Source organism: Tamandua tetradactyla, chromosome 1 (assembly GCF_023851605.1).
Source record: "Tamandua tetradactyla isolate mTamTet1 chromosome 1, mTamTet1.pri, whole genome shotgun sequence".
Taxonomy (NCBI): domain Eukaryota; kingdom Metazoa; phylum Chordata; class Mammalia; order Pilosa; family Myrmecophagidae; genus Tamandua; species Tamandua tetradactyla.
Window position 1 is genome coordinate 53312197 of NC_135327.1, and position 24489 is coordinate 53336685.

General features: G+C 39.1%; 1 long non-coding RNA gene across 3 annotated transcripts in view; it reads right to left on the reverse strand.

Annotated features, from left to right (window-relative positions):
- Nucleotides 1-5046: 5046 nt before the first annotated feature.
- Nucleotides 5047-24489, reverse strand: part of LOC143646667 (uncharacterized) — a 55790-nt gene continuing 36347 nt past the window's right edge. The window contains exons 1-4 of one of the 3 annotated variants that reach the window (XR_013157572.1): nucleotides 13357-13617; nucleotides 6773-6927; nucleotides 6209-6335; nucleotides 5047-5845 (exon numbers count right to left, since the gene is read on the reverse strand). This is a non-coding gene — a long non-coding RNA (uncharacterized LOC143646667). Of the gene's footprint in view, nucleotides 5846-6208; nucleotides 6341-6772; nucleotides 6928-13356; nucleotides 13618-24489 lie in introns of those variants that run through there. The other 2 variants (XR_013157567.1, XR_013157570.1) reach the window with 2 other exon arrangements.

Genomic DNA, 24489 nt, shown 5'->3' on the forward strand with positions numbered 1-24489 from the left:
GCTATAAGGAAACAGTTTGCTTCCAGCTGGCAAGGTCAGCAATATACTGTCACTCTCCTACCTCAAGGGTATATCAACTCTCCAGCCATATGTCATAATCTTGTCCATAGGGACCTTGATCGTTTCTCCCTCCCATAAGACATCACACTGGTCCATTATAATAATGATATCATGTTGATTGGACCTGGTGAACAAGAAGTAATAACTACTGTAGACTTATTGGTAAGGCATTTTTATGTCAGAGGATGGGAGATAAATCCAAAAAAATACAAGGGCTTTCCACCTCAGTGAAATTTCTAGGTGTCCAATGGTGTGGGCCATGTCGAGATATCCCTTCTAAGGTGAAGGATAAATTGCTGCATCTGGCCCCTCCTACAACCAAAAAAGAGGCACAATGTCTAGTTGGTCTCTTTGGATTTTGGCGACAACATTTTTCTCATTTGGGTGTGCTGCTCCAGCTCATTTATCGAGTGACCAGAAAAGCTGCTAATTTTGAGTGGGGACCTAAACAAAAGGAGGCTCTGTGAAAGGTCCAGGCTGTTGTACAAGTTGCTCTGCCATTTGGACCACATGAATCGGCAGATTCAATGGTGCTGGAAGTATCAGTGGCAAATAGAGATGCTGTTTGGAGCCTTTGACAGGCCCCTATAGGAGAATCACAATGCAGACCCTTAGGATTTTAGAGCAAAGCCTTAGCATCTGCTGCAGATAACTACTCTCCTTTTGAGAAACAGCTTTTGGCCTGCTACTTGGCCTTAGTAGAGTCTGAATGCTTAACCATGGACCACCAATGTACCATGAGACCTGAGTTGCCTATCCTGAGCTGGGGGTTGTCTGACTCACCAAGCCATAAAGTTGCGTGTGCACAGCAGCACTCCATTATAAAGTGGAAATGGTTTATACAAGATAGGGCCAGAGTGGGTCCTGAGGCACAAGTAAGTTACATGAGAAAGTGGCCTAAACGCCCATGGTCTCCACTCCTGCCACATTACCTTCTTTTTCCCAAAACAGAGCTATGGCTCTTGGGGAGTTGATTGAGGGAGAAAACTCAGTCCTGGTTTACAGATGATTTGGCATGATATGCAGGTACCACCTGAAAGCGGACAGCTGCAGCACTCTACCCCTTTCTGGGGTGTTGTTCTAGTTTGCTAGCTGCTGGAATGCAACACACCAGAGACAGATTGGCTTCTAATAAAAGGGGATTTATTCAGTTAGTTTTTCAGAGGAAAGGCAGCTAACTTTCAACTGACATTCATTCTTACGTGGGAGAGCACAGGATGGTCTCTGCTGGCCTTCTCTCCAGGCCTCTGAGTTCCAACAACTTTCCCTGGGATGATTTCTTTCTGCATCTCCAAAGGCCTGGGTTGAGCTGCAAGTGCTGAGATGAGGTATGCTGAGTTGCTTGGGCTGTGCTACATTGAGCTCTCTCATTTAAGCACCAGCCAATTAAGTCAAATGTCATTCACTGCAGCAGGCACGCCTCCTAGCTGACTGCAGATATAATCAGCAACAGATGAGGTTCACGTACCATTGGCTCATGTCCACAGCAACAGAACTAGGTACCTTCACCTGGCCAAGTTGACAGCTGAATCTAACTACCACAGGTGTCCTTGAAGGTCAGTGGTGAGGGAAAATCCTCCCAGTGGGCAGAACTTCGAGCACTGCACCTGGTTGTTCATTTTGCTTGGAAGGAGAACTGGCCAGAGGTGTGTTTGTATACTGACTCATGGGCTGTTGCTAATGGTTTGGCTGGATGGTCAAGGTCTTGGAAAGACCATAATTAGAAAATTGGTGACAAAGAGGTGTGGATAGACCTTTCTGAGTGGGCTAAAAACATGAAGATATTTGTGTCCCATGTGAATGCACACCAGAGGGTGACTTCAGCAGAGAAAGGTTTTAATAATGAAGGGAATAAGATGACCCATTCTGTGGATACCAGTCAGCCTCTTTTCCCAGCAACTCCTGGCATTGCCCAACGGACTCATGAACAATGTTGTCATGGTGGTAGGGATGGAGGTTATGCATGGGCTCAGCAACATGGACTTCCACTCACCAAGGCTGACCTGGCTACAGCCACTGCTGAGTGCCCAATCTGCCAGTAGCAGAGACCCACACTCAGCCCCTGACATGACATCATTCCCCGAGGTGACCAGCTGGCTACATGGTGCAGGTTGATTACATTGGACCATTCTCTTAATGGAAAGAGCAGCAATCTGTTCTAACTGGAATAGATATATACTCTGGATATAGGTTTCCTTTCCCTGCATGCAATGCTTCTGACAAAACTACCATCCGTGGACTTAAGAATGCCTTATTCATCACCATGGCATTCCACACAGCATTGCTTCTGATCAAGGAACACATTTCACAGCAAGTGAACTGTGGGAATGGGCACATGCTCGTGGAATTCTCTGGTCTTACCATGTTCCCCATCATCCAGAGGCAGCTGGATTGATAGAACAATGGAATGGCCTTTTGAAAACTCAATTACAGTGCCAACTAGGTGGCAATACCTTGAAGAGCTGGGATAATGTTCTCTGGGAAGCTGTGTAGCTCTGAATCAGCATCCATTGTATGGTGTTATTTCTCCCATAGCCAGGAACCAAGGGGTGGAAATGGGAATGGCACCACTCACTATTAACCCTAGTGAGTCATGAGGAAAATTTGTGCTTCCTGTCCCTGTGACCTTGAGTTCTGCTGGCCTATAGATTTTAGTTCCAAAAGAGGGAGTGCTTCCACCACGAGAAACAACAATGATTCCATTGAACTGAAATCTAAGACTGCCACCTGGTCACTTTGGGCTACTCATGCCCCTGGATCAACAAGCCAAGAAGGGGATTACATTACTGGCCAGGGTGATTGACCCTGACTATCAAGGGGAAATAGGACTGCAACTACACAGTGGAGGTAAATAAGAGTTTTCCTGGGATATAGGAGATTCCCTTAGAGTGTCTTTTAGTACTACCATGTCCTGTGATTAAAATCAATGGAAAACTGCAACAACCCAATCCAGGCAAGACTACCAACAGCTTTGAAACTTCAAGAATGAATGTTTGGATCACCCCACCAGTCAAAGAACCATGACCAGGTGAAGTGCTTGTTGAGAGTAAAGGGAACATGGAATGGATAGTGGAAGAAGGTAGTAATAAATACAAAGTACGACCACATGATCAGTTACAGAAATGAGGACTGTAATGCTGTTTTGTTCATGTTATACTATTTAAGTTGTAAGATACCAAGTTTGAGAATGAATATTACCAAGAACTTGCACCCTATTCTGGAGAGATTTAATATGTTTCTGGTTGTATGCTGGATAATTGAGTATCTTCAGATGAGGAATAAATCTGTCTTTTATTGTTTTCTATTTAGAAATTAAGTATGGTTTAAGGTGATGTGTATAGCTGCCAAGTTGACAAGGTGTGGACTGTCATGGTCAGGTTCATGTGTCAACTTGGCCAGATGGTGGTACCCATTTGTCTCATTGGGCAAGTGCTCCCTGTCTGTTGTTATGAAGATATTTCATAGATTTAAATCATGATCTTGTTGGCTGCATCCACAGCTGATTCCATTTGTAATCAGCCAAGGGGAGTGTCTTCTGAGTGAGGCTTAATCTAATCACTGGAAGCCTTTTAAGAAGGATTCAGGAAAGACTGTCTCTCTTCTTGCTTCAGCTAGCAAACCTCTCCTGTGAAGTTTGTCCAGACCCTCCATCAGGGGCATCAACTTCACAGCCTGCCCTACAGATATTGGACTTTATGTTCCTGTGGTTACATGAGACATGTTTATAAATTTTATATTTACGGATATTTCCTGTTGATTCTGTTTCTCTAGAGAACCCTAACTGTTGTAGTTTGCTACTGCCAGAATGCAGTATACCAGAAATGGGATGGTTTTTTAAAAGGGAAATTTAATAAGTTACAAGTTATATAAGCTGAGAAAATGGCCCAATTAAAACAAGTCTGTAGAAATGTCCAATCTAAGGCTTCCAGGGAAAGATACCTTGATTCAAGAAGACCAATGAAATTCAGGGTTTCTTTCTCAAGTGAGAAGGCACATGGTGAACACAGTCAGGATTTCTCTCTTGGGCAGAAGGGCACATGGCAAGCACAGCATCATCTGCTAGCTTTTTCTCCTCACTTTCTGTTTCATGAAGCTCCCTGGGAGATGTTTTCTTCCTTCATCTTCAGAGGTCGCTGGCTGGTGGACTCGCTGCTTCTTGTGGCTATGTCATTCTTAAAAGCATTTGTTGCTTATATACATCTCAACTTTTTAATACAAAAAATTTTACTTTAACAAATGTTTAACAATCTTAATATCATCCCCAAAGATAGGGTAGTCCTACTAAAATTACAGCTTTGCACTTTATGGAATTTTGAGACATATTAGTATATGATCCACAAACTAGTATTATCCATTCATTTGTGTTGTAAGTATATTCTGTGGTCAGAGTGCATTTTTAAATAATGAGAATGGAGTGATAAGTAGATATATAAAGATATAAAAGAAAAAACTCATCACTTTAAAAATCTTATAGTCTTATGTTTGATCATATGCATTTAAATAAAAAGTAGGCAGGGAAGCTGACAACTAAGTGTAATAATATTAATTGTTCCTGGGACTTGAGTTGTTCATGAAGAATTCCTAGGAAAATGGAGCATTGGCTTTATTTGGGAAAACAGATGAAAAGAGTAAAATATGGATTAGTAATATCATACCTTTGGGGTGTCTGACAAATTGCAAAGATGACAGTTTGGAGGAGATAAGGAACATAGAAGTATTCTGTGGAGGCTCTGCATGGCCCATGGGGATTTAGTTTTGTAAAGAGCAAGGAAATGGAAGCCAGGATCAGTCATTGGCCCGGCTTCCTCACTAAATAGCTGTAGAACATGTAGTAATGCACTTAACCTCTCTGGGCCCCAGTTTCCCCGTTTTGATGAAAGGAATAGAGTCTGGATTAGGATCTCTTTTAGGATGAGAAATGTCATTCAATGCCATTCTCTACTGACCAATGGAGAGCTAATTAAGAATTTTGAGTTGGGTAAGAGGATGTAAATAACACTTCAAGAAAATAAATCTTGCTTTGCTTACTGAGCTGGGTGTATGAAAGGAAAGACTGGAGGTAAGGAACAATGATTCAGGGCTTAACAATCTTTCTACCCATATTTATTGTTTAACTATTGATGAAGAGAAAATTTAAAACATTTCCTCTGAGGTCACTTGCAGTCACATTTTGAAATAGAGGACACCAAAGTAGTTCTGCCCCTTTGATATTTGTCTTTTCTTTGCTGTTTGATTTTTAAATGAGATCCTGTGTTTCTTGGAGGAATGTGAAGTGCCAGTAAAATGCAAAAGGTATTTAAGACAATTTGTTCCAGTGGATATTGGATGAAACATCCATATATTTCAAAAGATTGCTTCATGCAGTCCAATTCCCCAAGCTATGCAAAGATTCAGTGAAAAGCAAAGCTGGAGAAAGAAACTTCAAGGAGAATATAATCCAAGTTCATATCAGGAATGGAAAATAAAGGTCTGATACAGAGATATTTGTTTATCTACTTATTGTCTTGAAAGTCTTTCTCTTTCTTACAAATCTATCAACTTGTACTTTGTTTCTTACACCTTTTTTTATTTTTCCCAGTGTTTGTTTGCTTCGTGGTTCAGACATAGGGCAGATAAAGAATTTAATCTCATGCCCTAGAGTTGTTTCTTTGCCTAAGAAAGTCACATCGTGGGATTTCTTGACTGTCTTTGTTTCTTCGAATTATTCTTTACTATAAAGGTGACATAAAGAGATGACTGTGTAAGATGACTACAGATGGAATCCAAATCTGTCCTTTCTGTGATACTGTATAATGAAAAACATTGCTATCAAATTATGCAGTAGTTCAACTCTAGATCCTGCTTTTTCCTTGTTGAGTGATTGTGAAATCCCTAACTCTAGGAAAACAAAATTTCTAAATGAAATGTTAAATGGACCCGCTAAATAAAACACTTTTACCTGATTTCACTTATCAAGGAGTAATGGGCTGGAGAATTGCTATAGCTACAGAGAGTAATGTGTTTCTGGCCTTCTCTCAAGACACAGCTGTACGCCCTCAGTTTACTTCTCTTTTCCCAGCCCAGAATGGCTGTCAGCCCTCACTCCCTTTACCCATAAGCTGAAACACCTGTTATGCTGAGCCAATCACAGAGAAAACCCAATCCCCACCTTCAGGTATAGTCTGGATGAATCCTTCTGTGTTTTAGGGGCCCACATCCCTGGAATGATTCCCAGAGATCAATTTTCCAATCCATGTGCTAGTTTCTGCCTCAGTTCTGCCTTTGGTTCTTCAAGTCTGTGCTGGAAATGAAGGCATAGTATCAATGATTTCACTGAGATGTGGCCTTTCTCTCTCTCTTTTATATGTAGAGCAAGATTCCCTTTCCATCCTTCCACCCATGGCTATAATTCTGCCCTGTAACTGTTGATTATTAGAAACTCATAGGTTGCTGTCCTATCTGCTAACCTCAGTTGTCCTTCCCTACTTATCAGATCACCTTTTTACCATTGTAAGAGCAAGTTCATTAATTAGGGATCAACAGAGAAACAGAATCTGTAGGATATATACATATATATATATGTATATATGTATATACGTATACATATATATACATATATGTATATACATATACATATACATATATGTATATACGTATATATGTATATACGTCTATACAGGAGTAAGGGAGACACAGAGAGAGCAAGCTTCATTCATAGGTATAATTGACTTACCTGTTTGGGGGGATTGAGAACTGTGATGAAAATTTCAACCAATTCCTCCAGGAGAAGCCGACTGGCTGAAATAGAGAAATTCTTCTTTCTGACTGCTAAAATCATCAGTTCTCCCTCTAAGGGCTTCAACTGATTAGATGAGACTTCTGTTATTTCTGAAAGAAGTTGCCTTTGTTGATTTTAGGTATTATCAGCCATAGATGCAAACTGACTAATGATTTAAATCTACAAAATACCCTCATAGCAACAATCAGATCACTGCTTGCTTGACCAAATAGCAGGATACCATAATCTAGTGAAGTTGATGCATGAACTTAAACATCACACCAAGTTTAACATGCTCTTTTTATAAATTGAGCCTTGGATACCCATTTACAGCTGATAGGGCTTTCCCTAGAGAGTTCCCACCCAGCACTTCTCCCTCTTCTCTCCTGCTCTGCCTCCAAGGCCCCTGCAGGTGACACTGCAGTGGTAATCTCATCCCCTTATAGTTGTCAGCTAGTTATTTTCTCTACTCCGTATAGATATTTTCACCATTTTCTAACTCCTCAACAATTGAGCAATTGTTGCTGTAGAATCACTTTGTGATTGTGGGTTTACAACTTCAAGGTTCTCCAGTCCTCTTTTGAGGGAGTAATCAAGAATACAGGCTATTTGAGTAGAATATTAAATAGTTATTGTTCTGAATATGGACCTGTGAATTCAGCCCAACTGATGGATAAACTGAGATGAAGAAATCCAGAGAGACTCTATAGAGACATAACAACTGTCATACATGGCCATTAACTTCTGTCCTCATCCCAGCTTTGGGATTTGAATCAAAATGTACTCTCATCACAGACTCAAAGGTGTCCAGCTGCAGCTCACCTAAAAAGGTAAGAACCAAGAACTACAGTGTGCTGTCATTTACACACACACACACACACACACACACACACACACACACACACATACACAGAGAGAGAGAGAGTGAGAGAGTGAAATTTTTTGACAATTCAATGTCATAGTGACATGCACAAACATAAGCCTCTGAAGCCAAAGCTGAAAAGCAATGCCATATAGAAGGTAAGCACATGGGGCTAGAGTCACAGATCAGGGTAGGGTTTGGGTGTCCTTCAGAACTAGCTCCTTCATTCATTAGCTGTGTAATTTTAGGCAAGCAATTTACTCTGTGCCTGTTTCTTAACTTGTAAAATCTTCAATAATATCCAGCTCATTGGACTGTTTTGAGGATTAAATGTCCTCAAAATGTAAAAGGATCCAGCATGTGATAGTTATGTGACAAGTGGTTAACAAATTGCATTTATAACATTCTTGGTTTGGTTTCTCCATTTATTCCTTCCCTTCTAGCCTCTTTTGACAATATACTATTAATTTCTTTTTGCTGCTTTCCTACAATGTTCCTTCTTCCAATTTCATTCCTGTAATGATAAAAGTGAAAAAGTCATAAAGACTCAATTCTTCTCTAGGCATCATAGACAAATCAGACAAAAAAAATCTTTATGATTTTTTGGATTTTAATGACATTTATCATTACATTTGCCCTTTACTTTCACCCCCATCCTATATACACTGTCCATATGACACGGAGGTCTTTGGCAGATACTTGGTTCTGTGCAGTTCTTCATAGCCCCTATAGATGAGTCATCAAACAATATAGCCTGTGTTTGTGCCTCAGGAACCCTCTCTTGTGGTTGCCAACAATTCCAAAGGAGAAACCATAGCATGATAAGGTAGCTAAAAGAAACCTGAGCAACAGAGGCTGAGATGTGATAGGTTCTTATTTTCCTGTGACTTGTCTTTCTCCGAAAATCTCACCTCAAAGAAGACAGAAAGTACACCTGAGACTTTGCATTAGTCTGTTCAAACCCCAAAGGTCAGAGCCTCCTTGCCAGAACAAGAGACTTTCAGTTGGGGCACGGTGTCTTGCTACATGCTGGACACACACTGAATTACTTCCTACTCCCTCCTCCACAGTTCTGTTGTCCAGAAGATTGTATGGTCATGCCCAAAGATTTGAGATAAATGACAAGCAGACATGTTTGCATGATCTTCATTACCTTTACCAGAGTTCAATGCCATTTCTCCCAATGTTTCATTTATTTTTATTTCAGAGATTGTGACAGTCAGTATTTTAAAGTACAAGGGTGCATCTGTAATCCATTTATGAATTCTGTCCAGTGCAATTGTGAAGAGAGAGAGAGAAAAAAAAATGGGGGTGGGGTGGGGAAAGGAATTATTTGGGGTAAAAAAAAAAGCATTGAAAAACAAGGAGAGGAGAGTGAGAGCACATCTGTTTTCGTAAGAAATCATGGAACCTGGCCTTTTTTTCAGTGGGGTATTTTACTACCACATGGCTTTAATCCTACATCTGGGCCTGTTGTTTTATGAAATATTTCCCACAGATGATGTCAATTATAATTTTTGTCCCGGTCGTCAATTTACGGACTCTTGGAATAAGACAAAATGAAACAACCAGAAAAAGAACAACTTATGTGGTCTACTCTCTGACAAAATTATAGCTGTGTGATACACATCTAAAATCAATAACTCTGCTAATGATTAGCAGAACACATTGCTTGGTTTATGAGCAGAGATGGGGCCCATACTTTGCACATGTTTGGCTCCGGGTTGCATTTTTTGTTTGCTGTGTATTTACCAGCAGATGTTCATCCATTTGTTTAATGCTTTTCCTATGAGCCACTAGTAGGCCCGTGTCTGTGTGACATTTATAAGTCATCTGCCAGCAATACAGGTGGAATGCTTTCATGATGCCTTTTTTAGTTCCTTCTGTAGTGATGATCTATCAGAGAAATCAAGGATAATTCTTTATAGACTTATATGGCCATTAAGATGTGAAGCTCTGATCTTGTGTATAAATTTTAAGAAATTTGGGTTCCAGCATATGGCTTTTCAGAATTGCTTTGAAAGAATCATTTGTGGTGTTCAACTTTAACAGCTGGTCTGAGGGCAAGAGGGTTTGCTAAGAAACAAAGAAACTCCATTAGTCCTGGGGTAGATCCAAATGTTTTGAGAGAAGTTATTCCTTTCTTTACTTATAGGGACTCTTTCAACACAGGATGATTAACAGAAATGTTTAAAAGTTACCTTATAATGATAAGATATTTGTAAGTAATAAAGAAGCAGATTTCCAGGTGTTTTGAAAGAGGCAAGATTGTGCCAAGGACATTTTACCTCTCATTTAATCTTCTAATGCAGCTAGCCTTATAGGAGTAGCCAGTGTTCTGGATACTGGCAATTTCTAGAAAAAAGAAAAAAAAATGGAAATTTCCAGAACATTCTAAAGCCTCATAATTCTTTGTGTATGTATGTATGTGTATTTTTAAATATTATTTCAATTTTGTTTTTTAGAAATCCAATATTTGGTTTTAAAGTCCAGATATAAATAAGCATTTAATAACATTTAACATTAACTAATGAGGGTTTGCAATCATGAATGATTTCATTTCTTAACACAGTATCTCTATTTTGTCATGAATCTCAGTATTATCTAAGTTCTTCTTTGATTGCTACTCTTCCTAGTTCTCTCATAGGATCCTTCCCTTTATCCTAGGTTGGGAGAGTTCTAGAAGCAAAGGAGTCTGCGATGAGGTTCAGATGCATGTGATTTATTGAAGGAGAGCCCGGGGCTGGGGCTGGGGTGGGATGTGAGGAGAACCAGCCAGGCCAGAGGAGGGAACTGAGCAAAGAGGGGAGCAAAGAAGTGAGGTGGTCTAATGTGGAGCCTGACCCCAGCCTGATCCTACAGGAAGCTCTAGGGGTCAACTCTACCACAGCATTGCTTCAACTCTGACAAAGTGGCTCTTGCTTAGCCAAGGGAAGTTTTCTAGAAAATGGGGAATCTATGAACTTTCCTAACCAATGTGGATAGTAGCTAAGGGGGATCTAAAGGGGATCCCTAAAGGGGATCTGGGTAGAGCACTGACATTGTCTACTCCAAAACTCATATTTTTGTACCAGAGTACAGACAGGCCAAAACAGGCCTCCTGAAAGAATCATTGCTCTTACCCTCCAAGTTCAGAGGGTAACTGGAACTGTACAGAGCATTATCATTTGATAATATAATAAATGTTAAATTCTCAGATTCTCTTCCATCATCTTCTTTCCCAGTATGACTCCAGTACTGACAGCTGTGAGACGGCCTAACCTTGTGTCAAAACCAGGAGCCATAAATGGAGTTGCCCTAAGAATTAAGCTGTGTCTGATGGAATATAAATGGCCCCCACACAACCAAATCATTTTACAGCCAGTGGGCATTAAATTGTTCTGGCATGTAGCAAGTGCTCTCTTAAATTGGCAGCCTGTGAAATGATGGCTTCACATAATCCTTCACAAAGACAGCTGCAAGTTTAGCTCACTCAGCATTACCTGCTTGATATGATTTTAAGGGAAGTATGGAATGGACCCCTTTTTGCAAATTGTCTTGTCCACAGTGCTACAATTTTCAATACTCCAGATTTCTTTCTATGAGTTAAGACATTTAAAATAGAAATGCCATGGCAGAATTATAACAGAAAGAAGGCAGAGTGAAAAAAATACCACAGATTTCAAAGGACTTGGACATTATTCTCAATTCCTGAAATGGGGGAATTTCCATATTTTTCTATGTGTTTATTTTATTGCTTAAGCTTTGACTAATTATAGCTAGTCATACCTTGATTGTGAGAAGAAAAGTACCTCCCTTTTCTTTTACTGCTCAATTTTTTTAGTCATCTGCATTCTTTATTTCCACTCTCTATCCCCTTACTAACTCCTTTATTTTATTTTATTTTCTATTTTTTGACTCCTTGATTTCAATAATATATTTTGTATTTATCATTTATTCTTTCTGTGGCTGTTAGGCAGCTATTATGTTAAGTACTGTGAGTAAATTGTTCACAGTCAAGTGTGAAAAACACCTTCCAAGCACATATTCACTACATAGTATAACAGGGCTACAAGAGAGTCTTGGGTAGCATCCTGGAGAGGAATAATAAAAAGTATTAGAGAACACTCACATATGAGCAGGGTCTAGAAAAAATGACTAGGATTTTGCCAATAAAAGAATAGGAGGAAGATGGAACTAGCATGTGTAAAGACACAAACATAAAAATGACCTACATAACCAGATATTGTGTGGAGGAGGCAGAACATGAAATCAGAATAGTAGCTTAGGAAAAAATCATGACTTGTCTTTTCAAAGCAAAGGCATTTGGGCTTTCTTCCACATGACATGGGGAAACAGCAGTCATTTAAGTTGATTTGTTTGGAGGATGACAACTCCGATACTTTCCCTAGACTTGGAGCAGGTGTCAGCAAAGTAGATCCTGGAAGCCAAATCTGGTCCATTGCCTGTTTTCGAAAGTAAAGTTTTATTGGAACACAACCACATCCATTCATTTAGGGACTGCTGCACTGCTCTCTCACTTCAAAGGCAGAGTTGAGTAGTTAAGACAGAAACTGTAAGGTCTGCAAAGTTGGAAATATTTACTCTCTGGTTCTTTATAGAAAAAATTCACTGAGCGCCGCACTAGAGTAGAAAAAGATTTGGTTACTGAAATACCTGCCTGGAGATTTTGTTGACATGGAAGATGAGTGGCTGGGCTCTAGAATAGGGATCAAGGGTTGGTTACAGATTTGGGAAGTATTTCTGTGGTTGACTGATTGGGTATGGGGAGTGAGTGAGGGAGGCTGAGTGTGATTTCCAGATTTTCCACTTGGATAATGACTTGCATATTGATTGAGATAGTAAGCACAGAAAGAGGAATAAATTGATCAGGAGTAGGAAGGAAAATTAGATAACAAGTGTGATTTTGAACATGTTGACTGTGAAGTGCTGATGAAATACCCTGGAGGGCTATCTCCAGCTAGTCACTGGAAAAACAAGTCAGAAAGATACAGGCTTGGGTTTCTTTGGGGTTCTGTCTTCTCTCATCTCCCATTTGACCTTTCTTCTTTTCTATATCCTCAGCTTTAATTACAATAAAAACCAAATATACTGTTTAGCTTCTGCTATTTTTATATACCTCTTCTCAGTCATTGCTTGCTCTGAGAGTTGTCTGATCTCCTTGACTACATCATATTTCCCTACAAAGGTCTTTCATGTTCTGACATTACTTATCTCAATTGCAATTTACATTTATTTATATGATTACTGTATTTCAGTCTTTTGCACTGTACATGCCATGAGAGTAATGCTCTCTAATTTATCCCCAGAATTTAAAATATCTGGCACATATGATTGCTCTATAAATTTTAAAAATTGCCATTACTCCATACAGTTAAGTTTCTGTACTTTCTCAATAGTAGAAAACCTTGCAACATTTTATTCTTATTTTCAGATAAGTTTACTTATTTTGTATGTATACATATATACACACATATACCCAAACTATGTATAATATACATACAAACATATGTAGAAATGTTTATGTGTACATATATACATAACTTCGTTAATCTACTGTCCATTCTTTCACCAGTTTAGAAGCTTTAATAATTTTTGGTGTCTCAGAAATTCACATCTACTCCTCCTATCTCTGGCTAAGAATATCATGAAACCTAAGGGATACAGAAAGGCTTACAAGTAGATGTGCTCCTCCCACAGGTTGGACTTCAGGAAGATCTACCGTGAAGTGTTAAGGAGGATGAATTAAGAAGGGGTTACCATGGTAACCTACTGTGGCCCAGAGAAGGGGAAGGATGTGAATTCCAAACAGAAGACAGTGATCCAAGACTAGGCCATTGCAAAATAGGAATGTGCTTACCAGAACTGGGAAATATAAATAAGCATAGGAATGACATTGGTGTTTCACTTCATAGGTTGCAAGACTTAATTTCATTTTTATTTTTCATAAGTGGAAAATGAGAATCAGAGAAGGCAACACTTGAATGGCTTGATTCACTAGAAATGAGCAGAGCCAGTACTCACACCCCGTCCTTTGGATTCCTAATTCCATTTCCTTTTACTGCCCCAGGCATGGTAGAAGAGAAGGATGGCCTGGGGAGAAAGAAGTGTGCTGATTTGGAGACAAATATAAGGGACTTATTTTTAGACACTATGAGTTTTAATTGAGAAAATGTTGATATAAAAATGACCAACAGATTCTCTAAACTATTTATGAAATGCATCAGTAACAAAATATACTTTTGAAGGATATCTCATGTGTGTCAATTTGTGGAAAAAAACCTACTTTAACACATATATTCACCTCCCAATTTCTCTGCTTGGGGTTCAGTATAGATTATTCATGATATTTGCCTTTACATTATGTTACAGTCCTGCTTTTGGCTTTCTTAAAATAAAAAGTAGTTGGTACAATGTTGTCTTATAACATAGAGTAATACTGCTTTACTTCCCAAGTATATCCTGAATATATTAATTCATGAACATATTTTGTAAGACGACTCCTGTTTTGGGTCTATTAATAAATACCTTGGCCTGGAAGAGTCCACACAATTGAAGAGACTTGGTTTACTCTCTGAAAATAGGCAAAGCACTTGCTTTTTCCTTTCATTTTCCTCCTTAATATAATGAAAAGAGCCCAAATGAATGATCCAGGTTTTAAACTGGAGAATCAGTCAAGGCGTAGGACATGTATTCAATAGATGTGGCAAAAACCAGAGTTCTTAAGAAGTCTGTTAAGAAGAAGTCCTTTTTTAAGGACTCTAAAACTGTCCCAAGAGGTTTGGTGTTAGGCAGTACAAACTCTGCAATTCTGGATATATCTGCTAATGTCAAAATGCTTCAATGCTGCAGTCTTTATTTGTTGTTTTATAGATGCTTGTATTGGGCAATTAATTTTGCATAGAGAACAGACGCATTGCTTCTATTTCCAGACCAGAGGGTCCTATTCAAGTTCACATATCAGATCGCATATTTCTGAACAACAGATCAGGTATAGCAAGAGTTACAGTGCTTTATGCTTTTGAGAATTTGTGAAAATCCAGCCAGGCACATCTCATTATGCTCAAGGAGTGTGGTGGAGGACATCTTGGTCAGAGATGGTGAACCTGGACATTGCTCTGTAAAGATAATTTTCTTTCAATAAAATGTATTAACTTGTCATTAAAAATTATCTTGTCAGAGACCGATATGATTCTACCATAAAGATCCAGATTACAGAAATCTGGGACAGTTGCATCTAGCACAGGAGGAGGTATGTCAGAATGAAAGCTTTAATTAAGGACAGCCAATTTGGCTATAATTGGGATTTATCATTGTCTTGAACTACTAACCAAATGACTTCGAGCTGGAAAATGCAAAACCTAGTCTGGTTGAGTATTTTTCCCTTAATTTTTAAACCCGAGTGATTCCTAAGAAAATTTAATCCATATGTATCAAAAGCCACAGAGCTCATCAAAATGTTGTTTTGTAAGCGTTATTTGATTTCCAAGATGTCTTTTAAAGCCACTTTTCTTAGAAACTGGAAATTGATCTTTGTTTTTCATTTGTTTCTTTTAGAGGAGTAAACAAGCTAGGATCCCAGAAAGACTGAGATCAATTTTTAAAATTTTCAAGCATTGGGTTTAAGCAGATCATCTATACACAGAATAGCATATTCTTAAAACTGTAATTTTAGCACAACTTCTGAGATTATGCTCTCAGAAGGAAGAGCCAGAATCAAATCTGTGACTTCTGACTCCAGAACTAGTACTCTCCTCCCTGTAGCACAGCTGCCCCCAGGAGAAGGAATGCTGCTTCCTAGAAACAATGCCTAGGACATAGATATTGTGATCCCAGAGCAATATTTCTCAGGTCCTAAGTGGTGTGGTATAGTGGTGCCTGCTGTCTCCAAGAGAGTGGGCCACATACAAGAAAAAGGCCTCTTTCTTCCCCCTCTGAGCCTTATACAAGCATCCCAGAAGAAGGAATAATGAAAATCACCTTACTTCCTTGTTGGATCTTCTGGAAGAGGGGACACCTCTTGGCAGTGTTTGGAGCTTAGGAAGCTTGCACTTTCAACATCAGCCACCTGAAAGTATACTGGAGAGGCTTTGGAGCAAGTACCACTGAAGCATCACTAATATCTTCCTACCACCAAGACTTAAAACAAGGCCAAGAAACAACCGTTTTAAAGATCTTCTCCTAGGGGCAGAATCTTGGCTGATATCTGAGAAACAAAGACCTTACCACCCAGTATACCACTTGGTAGTTTAAACCTCACCCACTGCATTTGATGACCTGCCAGGCAGCCTGGGGTACTGAGGAAAGCTCATTTTCTTTAAAATAAAATAGCTCTTTGGAGTTCTATCAAGGAGGGCTTCTAGTCTGTTAACATGGAATCATCACAGGTCTGTAGCAGAGGAGTGACATAGACAGAGTGGGGAGGGTAGGTTTTTGGGAGACTTTCGAAATTAATTTTTTTCTTTTTTAGAGAGGTCCCTCTTGCTAATGGTAGTTCAGCCACACTAGTCTAGATCAAGCCAAGCTTGGCCTCACCTAGGTCACCATGGAGTGTAGGTTAAGAGCAGCAAGGCTGGAATCAGAACACCTGAATGTCAATGTCAGTTCCGCCACTCACATGCTAGGCTGGGCAAATTACCTACCTCAGCTTTGGTTTCATTTGTAACAGAGAGGATGAGGCTGATAGTAATAGCAGTACTTCCCCCATAGAGGCATGGGGAGGATTATGGATCAAATATACAGACAACATATAAACAGTGTTTGGCAAAAGCTCACAACGGCTGTTCCCACTGTCAGCAATGATATTCTCTGAGACTATTGCATCTCACTCTCCTTTGCATACTTCATGTCCTACACAAATAGCATCTCCTTACAGAGGGCAACACTGACTTCCTCTTCCAAATAACCTCAATGACTCCTAAAAATCCCCCAATCCCTGGCTCAGTGTTCATATCTTCATGACAATTATCATTGTCAGAAATTATATCAAGTATTAGATACTTTTGTTGTATATCTCCTGCTTCTCAAAAAAATAGTCTCTTGAATACAGGACAGTTTTGTATATGTCTATCATCTATAATAGTGTCTGCCACATGTAGATGCTTAATAAATTGATCCTTTATAAATGAACAAACAAATGAAAGAATATGAGTTATAAGAAATGAAGTAGATTTCCATGTTTTGGTATGAAAATATCTCCAAGCCATATATATTTTTTTTCAATAGGCAGGCACAGGGAATTGAACCCGGGTCTCCGGCATGGCAGGCAAGAACTCTGCCACTGGGCCATTGTTGCCTGCCCTCAAGCCATATTTTTAAATATAAAAGATCAAATTTCAGAAGAGTTCAAACTTATTTACGTATTTATACAGAAAATGTCACAAAACAATATGATCATAGAAGTGAATTTTTTAAGTCTTGGAAAAGATCTGGAAGGAAACACATGAAGTACTGGTTGCCCCTTGAGAGGGTAGTAGAAATGCATATGAGTAAAGGCAGAGTTGCCTGCTGGGATGCTCAACTTGTGTACCATTGAATTCTCTTGGTTGTTAGAAAACATTTACATACAGCCTAAAATTATACAATAAGCATTCTTCACATATGTGCAACTATATTTGTCTCTCGTGGTTAAAAATAATGTTTGTTCATAATTTGATACATTTAGAGGTGGAAAGTATGCTCCTTCCCTTTAATCTGGGTGGGCTGTGACTCATGTGTTACTAATAGAATGAGCTACAAGTGATGCTGTGTGACCCCTGAGCCTAGATTGGAGAGAAGATGATACAGCTGAAGTCTTATTAGCTGGGATACTCTCCTTTGGAGACCCGAGTCACCATGTAATAAGTTTGACTGCCCTGAGCCCTCCATGTAGTGAGGAAGCCCAGACCACATGGAGAGGTTATGTGAGGTGCTGCAACTGACAGTCCCAAGTGAGGTCCCAGATGACAGTTAGCATCAACTGTCAGACATATGAGCAAAGTTGCTTCCAGATGATTCCAGCCCCCAACACTTAAGTCACCTAAATCATCTGGTCTTTCCAGCTAAGGCCTCTAATAACATAAGCAGAGAGAAGCCATTCCTACAGAGCACTCAGAGTTTCTGACCAATAGAATCTCTGAGTATAATAAAATGGTTGTTTAATGCCACTAAGTATCAGGGTGCCATATAAGTTTGATGCTTTACTTTTACTAGTTTGAATCATTAATATTGTATTGAGTGCCTACAATATGCCAGATACTTTGCTATGTACTTTATTTACTCATCTGATCATAACACAAATCCTGGGAATTTAAGTTCCATTATACGCTCAATGAAGAAATTAAGGTTAAGAGAAATGAAGTAGCTTGCCCAAGATCAGGCTGAGCATGAATCCACACTGAGCCAATGTAATACCCATATTTGCAACTTCTCCAGGTAAGCCCAGCTGACATGGTATGTAGAACTGGAGTGGGAATACAGGGATTATATTAGAGTACATTCTGTCCTTTGAACTTCAGATGCTTTTCAGTTCTTCAAACAATTCACAATCCAGCTAAGGATCTGCAGTAGGAAATATAGCTGCTAGATTTCTAACCTCCCTATTTTTCTAAAATTTTCTTGCCTCTTCTGTCTAATAGATTCACTCTATGTCTAATATTGATATACCCTGATTGTAATTTAATTCCAAGAAATGTCATGGCATTCTATAGTAATAGTTGATTCCCTGAATCACTAGCTTTACTTCTGGGCCATTTGACTTCATAATGGCTGAATCTATCCATACTGTATGTTGATTCTAAAGAGTATTTCTGCTCCCCAGCACCCTAGTGAAGTTATGGAGATACCACTGCTTTGATACTACTACTGAAGTAGTAAACATAAATAGATCATGCAGCACGTAAATTTGGCACCCTTCCCAGGTCTCCTTGAACTCCTCTGATCAGCTCTTTAAACCTATCTCCAAGCTTCTGATGCTTATTCTTCAGACATTTGCCCTTGGAAATGGAATCGCCTCAATTGATTGGAGGATACAGAATACTTGAGGTGTTGTATACACTCCAGAGTTTCCAAGGTCTCAGGCTGTGTCTTAAATACCAAGTATTTGCTTGGCTTCCCCTTCTCTGTCCTGCTGCTCTCAGTCCCTTACTGGTTTCTCCTGGGAGAAATTTAAGAAAAGTCTCAAGTGATCTTGATGAGAGGATCTCTTACTATCATCTTAAATGTACACTTGTTCACATTGCATATCAGTGCATCTTCAGTCCAGTGCAATTACTGAGGAGGGAGTGTCAAGCATCATTGTCCAGAAACATGGCTGACAGGATGCCTAGAAGAGGTATAGTCTGTCTGGCACATAAAATCATTGCTAATTGAACACAGAGACTCTTGAAAGTAAAATAGTCATATAAAATGATCCACTTGATTTAATGGATTCTAATGTTTGTGGTCTTGGTATTATGGTGTTAAATTTTATTGTTTCCTGTCTTCCTTTCTTTCAAACTGTATGGCCAAAAGTTTGAGCCCTTAATCCCAAAACTAACTATGAAATATGAGAAAGAGGGATATGGTTGCCAATGTAACATCAAATAAAGAACAGTTATATCAAATAAAGAATAGATAGCCCTAGCATTTGATCAATGTGACCTCCAGCCCACTCTCAGCCATGACATAAAACATCAGTGTGAAAAAACTGCACCCAGAGCTCTGGACATGCTGCTGCATATGCTAGAAGCCAGAAATCAAGCAGGCACTTGGACAGGTTCTCTGGAGAACTGGCACCTTGAGCACTGGTGTAGTCACCAAAAGATCCCAGGTTACTGGAAGAGGATGCCTATGACACTGAAGGAACTCATCACCATGCTAAATGGTAAGCTTTAGAGTTTAAGTAATAGGTCATTCCTGGATCATCTATTTTCAGGGATTAATGTTGGGGAGCTGAGGCCACATGGAGTAGCACACACACTTTGCTCTGGAACCCAGGAGCACAGTCTGTCATTTGAGAACTGCCATCAAAGCTCCTTGGAACTTAATCTCCATGTTTTCCATGGAGCAACCTTTAAGTCCATGGGTATGGACTTAAAATCAACCATTTAAACACAGCCATTTCCTTATGTTTCACCTATTTCCTTAATTCTAATCCACTTTATCTTCTCAATTCATCATGTTTTTCTTTAAGTCAATAGATTTAATAAAATAGGTTCCTACAAATAATTTTGGCACATCTCAAGGGCTTCCATGTTCTGCACCTGGGATCATCTACTAAGTTGTTAATGGGAGGAAATAAAACAATATCAAAAAGTTAAAAATAATAATGTAAAAAGCTCTCAAGTGTTTAAACCTAGGAAATCTACCTACCACAAAGTAAATGCTGAGATAATATCTTTTTTTAAAAGAAGAAAGTAATGAATTATAACTACACACAGCATTATGGATGAATCACATAAATACAATGTTAAGCAAAAAATGATCTTAAAAATACACCCTTATGATTCCCTTTATATAAAGTTTCAAAGCAGGTCAAATTATTCTGTGGTGTTGTGTTGCCCTTGGTTAGTCTTCGTGGGGATGGTTAATAGAAACGGGCACAAGGTGGGCTTCTGAGACACTCATGACATTCTGTTTCTTAATGTGGTTGCTGGAAAACAGAAGGGTTTACTTTGTGAGAATTCATTAAACTGTACCCTTAGGATTCATACATTTGTTTTCAGGTTTTTATACTTTAACTAGATATTCAAAAAAAATCATTGCTTACTCTTAGCACAGCTTACCCCTAGCATAGTGTTCATTTTCCCATCTGCATCAGAATGTCCTTAGTACTTGTTAAAAGTACAGATTCCTGAGTTCGTAATAGATCTTAATCATACTCTCTGGGGATGGATTCTATAAACCCAATTCGTGAACCATCTCCTTGTGCAATTTTGAGCACATTGAAGTCTGAGAAACCCGGTGTTGCTTATTTGGTTGAATTACTTTGTTTGTCTTCAACGGATCTTTAAAGGTTGACCTGTGAGGTGCTTCCAGGGTCATCTGGAGTGTCATCTGACCATGACCCTTCCTTGTCCCTTTTGGACCTGCTCCCTAAGGTTTGAGCAGTTGTCAGACACTACATTTACCCCTCCTCCACCAGAACCTTCACCCAGTTGAGTCTGTGATATTTACAAATCAGAGATGGCACCTTGAAGGAAGTGGTAAGTTAAATGAAATGAATGTTGGATCAATGTAATATCCGGCCACGTTTTTTAAAGTAGACTTCTCAAAGGGGATCAGAGGTAAAACACTGGTCTTAATGAGATGGTTGAGAGGGGGAAAAATAAGTAGGAAATGATATCCTGAGCGCTTGGTATTTTCATGTTAACAGCAAAGGGAAGTGTTGATAAGAAGAGGCCCTTTCTTTGTTTTGCCACGTTCCAAGCATTGCATCACCACCTCCAGAAGCAGCCACTGCCTTGTCAGTGCCAGATGATAATTTGGACAGAAGCACAAATCAATAGCAGGAATGGGCATGCTGGGAGCCTACACTGTAAGTACTGTGAGTATAAATAGAGCTGGAAGAATAACCTTTTTGTGAACTACTGTGCGGTAATCCTCTGGAAGCCAGGAAGCTGGTATGGCTTCAATGGGCCTTTCATAACATTAAACACTACCCCCCAACTGCCCTCCTCCACGCACTGGGACTGCTTGCTTAAGTTACCATTTTTAATGCAAATCATCATAAAGGCTTGATAATTATTTCAATTGGCATTTATGAAGCCATTCAGTACGAGATTGGCCAGGGCAAAACCCTTGCTAATCTCCCCATCTTTCATATCCTCTGGGTTCGAGGTGGAATAACACAAGAAAGCCCCAAAGCCAGAGGGTTTTTGAAGTATATTCTTAATGGACCCAACTCCCCCTCCCTGTTACTCTATGAAGTGAATTTGGCCCAAGTTAAACAAAATAGCAAGAGCATAATATTTGTGGTGGCTTGAAAGGAGAGGAGGCAACGACAAGCATGCCCTTCCTCCTTGGCTTAGCTTTCAGATCAGTTGGACAGCTTTTTAACAAGTTGTTGTTATTATTGAGAAAAAAAAATTATAAACATTTATCGAGTGCTGTGGTATGGTGAGTAACTATTCAAAAACCGTTTTGTCTAAGAGGATCTCTTTCATACAACCTCTATTTAGGTTTCTTCTTTTCCATAGAGGGGGAGTTTCTAACACTTTCATGGACTCTAAAGAAGGGAACAATTTCTTTGTGTGGGATTCAGGCAACATATAAAGAGCTGCTCTCCTACCAACTCCTCCCAGCCCCTTCACTTCACCCCCAGGCTGTCATGATTAAAGTCAGGCAGTAACTCAGAAATGAGAAAGCTAAGACATGGCTGCTAAGTGGAGGGAAACCAGGACTGGAGAAAATGACTAACTACAGTTCCTGATTGGAATTGCTTTTCTCCCAAATCAGGCACAGAGTACTAATTCATGCCAACATTACTGTAACATCACTCTATAAAGTGACAATCTGGCTGAGTGCCACCCATTTTTAAACACGTTAAGCTTGTCTGCCCAGTCTGTTTGGTCCACGTTCTACCTGCCTTTAGGCCTATACTTATTCCTTAAGACCATCAGTAAGCACTATTTAGAAAGGCAGATTTCTATTTACTTGATACCAAAACACTAGCCAGTTCAATGGAGGAAGATCAATTAAATGAGAGATAGCGTGTTTAAGTCGTTCTTTGTTCTTGCCTAAATAGATGACTGAATGCCTGATATTATAGTTGGAAAACTGAAAATATGTGTTTTAATCCTCAAGATGGCTTAGTGGATTGAGCTCTTTCCCCCAGATTACCCCATACCTGTTTTCTCTAACCACCGAAGTGAATGGTTGAAGCAAATTTAATTTTTATAGCATTAGTCTAGACCCAAGTATTCTTATCTGGGGTCAGTGGATGTCCAAAAGGCCTAGAAATATAATTCTAGAGTTGTATGAATCTGAATAGAAAAATATATATATCTTTCTTTTCAACAGTCTTTAACTGAAATTTATCATCTTCTTCAATTATTAATATAGACAGCATACCACATATTAAGAAGACTTCTGGTTTTATCATATCATCCTGACTTTGACATTTTGATAATCATAACATAATATATTTTAAATGTTTATATTTAAGGTATTAATAAATAAACGTATTATGTGACATTTTAATATACTGAAAATGTATTTCAGTGTAATTGCTTTCTTTGTAATTTGTGCACCTTATTTTATGCATTCACAATCATGATTTTGAGATAAGTTCACAGGATTCACCTGACTGCATGGATCCACGGATTAAAAAAAGGTTAAAAACTCCTGAGAGCCTCTGATGTGGTGAATGATGCAAAAACTAAATTTATTTTATAAGGCAGCCATCCTACCCTGGCCCATGGAAAAGTCAGAGAAAAGAGACCCAAGGCCATGACATATCCTTACAATTAATAGAAGTGGGCCAGAAGAAGTGTTGGTGGATTAATTTAAGTAGTCTTTCTTTTGCTTCCTCAACTTATATTATGCAACTTTAGTGTCAGAGTGACAGGAGCACCCAGGGTGTTCAGGATGACAGGAACACCCAGACACAGTGAACAAACATGGAGCTGGATGATCAGTTTGGTGGTTTATTGGGGAGTAATCATTTGGGAACAGAAAACAGTATTTGGTAACACTATTTACACAGTAAAAACTGGCTTGCTTCTCACATGAATCCTGTCTCTGGACCATCCATTGACTTCAAATGGAACTTCATGTTCAGAAGACTTCAGGAGCCAAACACAGTGTGCGTAAAAAAATAAAATAAAATAATACAAAACAACAATTTAAGGCACAGTGTCTGCCTCTTCCCAAACAGGCCATCTTGATTGTAGGGCAATGCTGTGATTAATTTACCTAGGTCTCAATGAATGCTTAAAGAAATCTTATGTGGCTTCTCTGTATGGGAAACCTGTGTGGATTCCCTAGGAGTATGAGTGTGTCCACATTAAACTAGAATGGATAGAATCATTGTTGACAAACTCAGATGGCATGAAGGACCAGGCAGGAAGTAGAACTGAATGTGAGGAAAATAAAACCAATAGTAGGGAGTGGTTGGAACAACAGTAAAGGAGAGAACATGTGTCTTATCTAAAGAGCACAGCATTACTGAAATCCTTCCAATATTGCAATAATTGGGAATACAGCTCCCCTATTGCCAAATCTGCTTATCATATCACATCAGGTATGAAGCCACCAATGCTTAGAATAATTAAGTAAGTTATAGTTCTTTTTTAAAACACTATATGAGTTAAAGAAAAAATGTCTCGGGGTTGAACCTCACTCTTTGAGTCATGAACTCTGCCTTGTGGAGGCTGTTGGATCATACACCAAACCTCAACCAAAATGAGAAATAGGATTGATTTCAGCTCTTCCTTCCATCCATGACCCCCTGAACACACTGTGATCCAAAATGACACTTTCTTCCTCTCAGGGTGGTTAGAAACATTGATAATAGAACGAAAGAAATTTGGTTAAACCAAATTCCCTAAAGATCTATCTTCCCCAAGTTTAACTTCCCTCAATTTTTTTTTTTAAAAAGGTAATAGCATCAAGATCACTTATTTGGTGAATGCCAGCAATGTACCAAGAAAGTACAATATGTACCACATGTTAATTAATTTGAAAGATTTGGGATGGCTGGTGAAGTTCAGGTCATTTGGATAAGATCTAGATAAACAAGTAAAATTTTGGAAGATCATTTGAACTAACCCAGAGTTTGTAAGTATGTATAATGAGGATATTTTTTGGATATGGAGAGAGAGATGAAGAGGGAGTTAGCTTTAAACACAAA